Below are 8,185 nucleotides of genomic sequence, written 5' to 3'. Positions count from 1 at the left end.
CCTATATCTAGATAGAAATCAAATCATCATCCTCATCAATCATGCCCTAGATTCTCCACAAACCTTAGAAATCAAGTAGGGTTTTCATGAGGGAACTAGCAAAATAGGGTTTCAGACCCTTTGACAGAAATAAAATATATTATATGTACCTCAGGGTTTCCATATCTCTGTCCTTCATCATCATAAGGGTTGTTGCAAGACCTGCAATAAGATTTCATGCTCTTCTTACTGCTTGTCTTCGAGAATAAAGACCTCAAGGGTACTGCAACCCTTATCTAAGATGCCAAAGTCAAAGGGTGTTTCATTTTCTTCAAGACATATTTCTTGCATAATTCTCTTGCCAATGAAGTGTGTATTTTGACTTCTAGACAAACATTCCTTGCTTCAAGCTTGCTTTAAATAATACAGTTGTTATTCTTAACTTATATGAGAGACAACTATAGGACTTTAGGGAGGTCTTCCATTATTCCTTTTCAAGTATCTTCTTCACCCATAAATAAGTTTGATGTCCTTCAAGGAGACTAATCTTTCTCAACCTCAAAGACACGATTAAATCCGCTACTATATTTTTGTAGTTTCTCACTATCTTCATTGTAAGAGAATCTTCTTACTACCTTTGTCCTCAAAATTTACCTTAAGGAACTTGAGATGACCCTTTAGTTAGGGCTTTCAAAAACAATGATATGTGAGCTCAGACTTTAAAATAAAGATATATAAATATGCTTAGAACAACGATGCAAGAGAACCCTCATATACTTAGAACTACTTCACAAGATTGTTCTCTCTCCAAATTCGGCTTCAATGGGATTGTTCAAACTTGGCACAATAGTATATATGAGTTCCTTAGGACTGTGTCTTTTCTCCACAGGTTCTTGGCCTCTTTAAAAACATACAGAACTGCAAAATGTACCTTGATGAATTCTCTTGCAAGATAGTGCTAATGTACCTCCAATCAACTCATTCTAGGATTCTTATGTGAACATGACTAAAGAAGGGATCTCGACTTCTTCTTTGAGAATGATAACTATTGTTATTTATATAAATTACTTAAGATGCTCCATAGGTCGGCTCTTTTATTTATTTTTCAAGCTCGAATGCATATATATATATATATATATATATATATATATATATATATATATATATATATATATATATATATATATATATATATATATATATATATATATATATATATATACAGTCTTAGAATTGTTATACTTCTTGTCTTTTAATGCACCACACAGGACTACAAAACATACTTTAATTAAGGTCACTGTAGTCACTCTTTTATCCTTCCATCAGACTTTCAAGGATCTTCAAAGTAATTTTATCCTCTTTTATTACTAAGATATTTTCTCACTAAAATAGGAAGGATTTCTTGCTCACAAAAACTTATATCTTTATATGCACAGGTGACTATTTGGAAAGAAGTCTAGGTCTCTTTTGTAGTAGATCTTCTAGCAACTCATGCTAGGTCTTTTAGATGCGTAGGATAATAGTATGGGATTAGACCCTTTTTCAAAATGACTAAGGCTATCAATCAAAACCTTCAAAATGATTTTATGCCCAGAAGTTAAGGAAGATTTGGCTCCCTTTGTAGCTTCACTATGGAACTCCCAACTAGGCCTATAAGGCCTTTGATTAATTTGGATCTTCTAATTCAATTACACGGTGCTTGGATTTCTGAGGTGGCTTAGAATTCGAACCTCTGAAGAACTTCTTAAACAATGAGATACATTGTTGGCTTGTTAATGCTCTAAGATGGAGATTTGATATCCATATAGAATTTAGATCTTCTGAAAACTTTGATCACTTCAAGGAGTAACTTTAGACCTCATAAATCATATCGGAACTATATTCCTTTTGATAATATGCTTGGCCTTGTATGGGATATTGGACTAGCTCCTCAGCTTTCTAGCATTGAGTTCATGGGTTCTTTCTTTTCATCCACGGGACTGTGACCTAATCATTGATTAGGGATTCCATAATTCAAATGTTTCTCCTTCTAGGAGCTTGGTCCTAGATGACCTGCTTCCTCTCTCTCTATCTTGGATATTTAGAGACCTTATCTTCATAATCATTGAAACAAGGGTTTGTAAAAATATACCCACACAGTCCAATACTTGAAGTGGGAACCATTTGACAACAAATTCCTTGGTGATTTATTTTCTTCTCTTGCTTGGGCTTGTCCTCACCTGGGCTCTGATACCATGTTAATTTTAGTTAACATGTTCTTTTCTTATAACAATTACTTCAATGTTCCATATTAGCCCAATTACAATTTCATTTCATTTCCAATAGAAATCACATAAACCATTATCACATTGATAATAACTAAAGAAAGAACAATAAACACAAATGCAGAAGACAAGCCAAGACAAGAGGACACTGATATTTAGGCTTGAAGCTAGGGAAAAACCCCACAAGGGGAAAACCCACATATCTTTTATTTTTGATAATATCAAATGTTCAGAGAGAGAGAAATCCAAAAGATTACAATGATACAAATTCAAAGTCAATATTCAAATTGACTTGCCAATATGATGATCCAGTACCATTGCTCATAGTCAAATAGATGGCTAAGTGAAAGTTTGCAATTTTTCCCTCAGTCAACAGCAGTCAAACTCTGCCCTAACTAGAAAGTCAAAGGCTAGTCAAACTCTTCTAAAACAGTTCAATCAAAGGAAAGAGGAACATAGCCTCTCTTAACATTCAAACAACAACAAATAGACAACTTTGGAGTGGTCAAACTTATTTAAATAGAAGGTTAACCTTGCGATCAAACTTCCACCTCATGCCTACAATCAACGTAGGTCAAACCCACCCAAATTTCCTCGATTCATGTATCATTTAATGCGGATTAGTCAAACAGATTCAGCCCTCCAAAACCCATAGTCAAAATAGGTCAAATGAACCTCAGTAAAATCTAGTCAACGTTGGATGAAACAGGAAGTCATCGCAGAGATAAAATACCCAGTCAAACCCTCACACGTGTGAAGACAATAGATACCCTTAAAGGTCGAACCAATCAAAAGAGGAGAGAGAAATATGTGTGATGTGAATATGCCAAAATAAATTTTCCTTGACCTTAATTTATACAAGTCAATGTGGGTCAAAGGTCATGTCTCTTGGGCTTCATGAGCCTACATGATTAGTGGGGTCAACCTTGACCAAAACCACATGTGTGGTCTTGGCCTTAAAAACAAATTTTCTCTTATCATAATCCAACGCTCCATAGGTCAAAATTAGTCCTATCGAAAAGAGGAATTCATTCTAATAATCATCTTATACAAATCAGTTGTCCAAGGTGGAATTTTACCGAAGTTGCACATTTTAATAGGAAATCACTCCATGACATCACAAAGGAGGTGTGGAGCACTGGAAAGGTATGTTTTTGACGAACAATTTAGTGACTTTTCAGTAACAATTGTAACCCTTTCTGCATAATGAACTTAAAGAAATAAAGAATTTTAATAGAATGAGTGAGAATTAGTATGGGAAGCTTAATCGCTGATAATTGTTATTTTTCCATGCAGGAAAGGGTGGAAACGAAGGGCTTCCATTCGAAAGGAAAAGATAAAGGAGGAATAATTGTTGTCCCTTTAGAAGGGAACCGGATGCGAACGAGATCGAACAGATCGAAGCAGAACGACCCTGGAAAGAAAGAAGGGTTATCAATTCGGCGGAACAGGGGAAGAAAAGTAAAGGATTAACGGCTTGGCGAATCCCTCAGGATCTTTGATCCTGAGGGATCGTTGTTTTGCTTATTTTTGCTACCTAGATACCTCCATCGTTACTTTTATGAAAAGGGACGGCATCGTTAAGCAAAAGGACTTTTTGTTCATATATGTAACTATGAATTTCAGACTCAACTTTGATCATCGACTCTCACTAAGACTTGTTTTGTTGTACATTTGTTGATGCATTAATACAAAAGACTTGGTGTTTATTTCATCTCTGCGTCTGGAGTAATCTAAGGCGGTGTACCGTTGGAAGCTAAGGGCCCGGCTCCGAAGGACACTTGCTTTTGTATCATTATAATTTGGTTTCTGTGTGGTTTGTTTATCTTTATAGCTTGGTAATCTGACATGCTTTTCATATGCTATTCCATGCTCTGTTACAATTAATTCATTAATGGTTTCTTTCAAGAGATTTATGTAGTGACTCTGTATTGTATGAGAGAATCTTTTTAGAGTTGATTGCATGTTAACAATCTAAGCCAACTGTTTCTGTACAGAGCCTTCATATTGAATATTGTTGTATTGGATTCATTTAAAATCTCAATTATTGGAATCTGGAAGTAATGTTATTCTATTTGGAAATATAGTCATCAGATTGCTATATTAGTGTGGTGTGTGAGTATATGGTTGATGCTTGTTGTTCCATAACTTATCAGTAAAGTATATTTCATCCAATTTGCTTTAAGAGAGAAGATTGCTATTTGATTGCAGAATGTGAGTTTAGTTCAATAGAGCAAGTTTAGTTCTGACTCGCAAGATTTAGTTTATTGGATTGTCGTTCCATTTATTGCTGTTCCATTTACTGCTATTTCATTTCAGATTTGTTGTTCCATTTCCTGTTTGCTATTCCATTTCACTTTCTGTCGTTCCATTTACTTGCATTTGCTGTCTTGGTGTGAGAGAAGGTCTAAGGTTGTAGTGAGCCTCAGCAATCGCTGCCTAGCTCCCAGATCTATGGTCCATGCTCTAATTTCCTTTCCATCAGTTTCTAGAGGGATGGGTTATCGCTTCCGTACCCTTGACTGATAAGCTGCTTTGTGTGATTTTATTCTTTTAGAGCAATTTAGTCATAAGTTTAGCATCCGTTTACTCTTGTATTTTCTAAACACTGTACTACTAAGCATTACTCTGACGAATAGCCTCGGATTGAGTTACTCTTTGCAATAACAAAGCGTTCCCGGATTGACTTATTAATGTGGCATAACTAGAGGTGAAAGAGACCCTTGTTACAGCTCTACATTTTGGCGCCGTTGCCGGGGAAAGAGTATAGCCATTTGTCTTTTACAGAGTAGTGTACAAGTCTGCTAGGGGAGAGTTGGATTTTAAAAACGGAAGGTAAGAACCTGCGTACGGAGCATGTAAAAGCCCTGCTCCACCGTCCGCTTTCCTGGCAGAATTGTGGGTTGAATAGAATTTGGTAGTTTATAGAGTGCATGACTAAGCAGAAAAAGACAGAAAAAATTATCAAACCTCCATTCAAACCCGAAAAAGCCAAAGGGCCGGTGACCCTTGGCCGAACAACCTTCATAGACGAAATATATAAGAAAACTGAATCTCAGCCATCAGTAGGGTTCAGGAAAAACAATTCTAAACAACCTACTAGCTCCCTTCAGGCTGCAGGATCACCATCTGTAGCCTTCGCTGAGGTGCATAGTCAGACTGATGAACAGGACTTTCAAGAAATTGAAAATTCTATTCCAGAACGACTGCAGGAAGGGAATCTAAGCAATCTTTGTGAAGGAGAAGGGGAAACAGGAGAAGTTGAGGAGCCAAGATCTCCTCCTAGGATAATTCATCCATTAAAAAGCCCAGATAAAGGAAGCGTTGTAAAAATCATTGTTGAAGGGATTCAATCTCCTTAAGCAACAGGGACTCTCGTTATTCCAGACGAAGGAAGTGCTATTAAAATAATCCCTGTTAAGGCCGTTCCTTCTCCGCCTAAGAATACCCTCTTAGAAATCTCGGAAGGTTACTGGCACATATTCGATCCCATGGCACAGAATCAGCCGAACACTCAAACTTCTACATTACAATATCCTATAGTGGATTCCGCAGCAAATGCTCCTATGAAAGCAATTCCCCTTCAACACATTCGTACATTTCACGGACTTACATCAGAGGACCCTGATGCATTCTTATTTGAATTTGATGTATTATGCAGGGGATATGATTACACCACTGACCCCCAGAAATTAAAGTTGTTCCCCTCCACTTTGAAAGGAGCAGCTTTAAGATGGTTTATGGGTTTAGGTGGTGGGGTTATAAACAATTGGGAGCAAATGAAAGAATCTTTCCTGAAGAAATATCAAGATTATTGTAGGTCTAGAGAACTGAAAGATGAAATATTTCAGATGACAGCTAGACCAAATGAAACACTAGAAGAATATGTAGAACGTTTTCAGTATAATTTACAAAGATCTCCATATGCATCACTACCTCTGCCTGATAATGTGTTAAAAACAGCATTGATTAGAGGCATGAAGGAACAATGGATTGAAACATTAAATATCATGGGAAAAGGGGATATTTATCAAGAAAAATTTGCTGACATCATTGATTTATGTATCAGGAGCTTGAGAGGTAGCACAAGGATAAAACCAGCAGAATATGATCGGTTTGTCAGAGATAACAAAATATCAACAGAAGGAGTAACACGTGTAGAACTTGGAAATTTATTAGAAAATTTTAAAACTGATATCCTGGGGACATTGACTACACAACTTGATATTGTGCAGGCTAAACAGAAGCAGATAGAGGCAGAACAGAATTTGGTGATCTTCTGCCCCCGATGTAGAAGAAAACATAGCCACAAGGAATGTCCACTGGATGCAGTTCAAACATGTGCTATCTGTACAAAAGATCACCTTACTGAAAGTTGCCCCTCACTTCCTGGATTGAAGGCAGTATATAAGGAAGCAGAAGAAGAGCCAGAATCAGCATACTTTGTTAACCAGCGTCGCCAATGGCAACCAAGGCAATCAGGTATGTTTTCAGATCCAACTTCTTCTTTTCAGCCTCCACAGTATAACACTCAGCAATATAGTATGTGGCAAAACCAATCTCAACCTCCATTTCCGAACTGGTCATCACAACCATTTCCTTCTCCAAATCCATGGATGAATCAACCAAGCCAATTTGGTTGGCCGAATTTTCCTTACGCCCCACCATATTGGCAGAATAGCTCATATCCTCCACAATGGACCCCCCCTACTTCACAAAGTTCACCCTGGCAGACAAATTGGCCAAGATCGACATATCAGCCAACAGGAACTATTCCGCTCCCTCAATCGACTCTTCCAGCTTTGCAACAAAATCCCCAGTCTAATCTGAGACCGCAACTCCCAGCCCAACCCAATCCTAATCCTAATAATAGGCCGGTCCAATCCCTACAAATTATAGAATCAGCAGAAATCGGACCTGAACTAAGGGAGTGCAATGATCTTCAGTTAAGATCTGGACGTATAATAGAAACAGAGGGAGATAAAACAGTCCACATTGAAGATCAGTTACCAATAGAACAGCCGTTACAACAAGAGGGTGCAAATAAGGAGCAGACTCATCATCAAGCGAATACACCCTCTCCTCCCTTCCCAGAACGATTAGTCATACCACAACCTGTACAATATCCAGACTTTGACATTCTGGGAGAGCTACAAAACCTGTACATACGAATTCCTTTCCTCCAAGCCATTCAAGACATCCCTATATATGCAAAAACTATAAAAGAATTGTGCATAAAAAAACCAAGGAGGAATGTAACCACTAACCCAAGAGTCCAAGTAGTCGGTAATTTATCTGACCTGTTATCAGGAACACCCATTAAATATGAAGATCCAGGAAATCCAATCGTAACTGTTCAAATCTATGGTTAGACTCTCACTAATGCTTTAGTTGATTTAGGAGCTGCAATTAATATTTTGACAACTTCTACTTGCCAAAAGCTCGGTATTACATCGGTACAACCCACTTCTACTTTGTTAGAATTGGCTAACCGATTTGTAGTTCGACCAGAAGGAAATCTATACGATGTCATGGTCTCTATAGATTCTTGGGAATACCCAACTGATTTCCTGGTAATTAATCCAAAAACCCGACTGGATGGACACCCGCTAATTTTAGGTAGACCTTGGCTTGCTACCGTCGATGCTTACATTGGTTGCCGGCAAGGGAATATGACCATAACCAGAGGACCAGATATTAAAAATCTAGTTCTATACCCTCCAGCACAGCCAAGTCTTACAATGATAAAAACTAACCAGCACCCTGTATCATACCTTACTGACAATATCAGATCACCATTGACTATACAGAAGGCCCTAGACTTTAAAGACCAAACAGAAGATGATGCCATCAATAACTTCGTTAGTCAAACTGAATCTAGACCTCATGCACAGTGTTTCATGATAGAAGTTGCATTCGATAACGAACTAGAAGAAGATCCC

The sequence above is a fragment of the Pinus tabuliformis genome, chromosome 5_1 (genome assembly GCF_031772625.1).
Source record: "Pinus tabuliformis cultivar Carrire ecotype Pingquan chromosome 5_1, CPIR1, whole genome shotgun sequence".
NCBI lineage: Eukaryota > Viridiplantae > Streptophyta > Pinopsida > Pinales > Pinaceae > Pinus > Pinus tabuliformis.
This window is presented reverse-complemented; position numbering follows the sequence as displayed.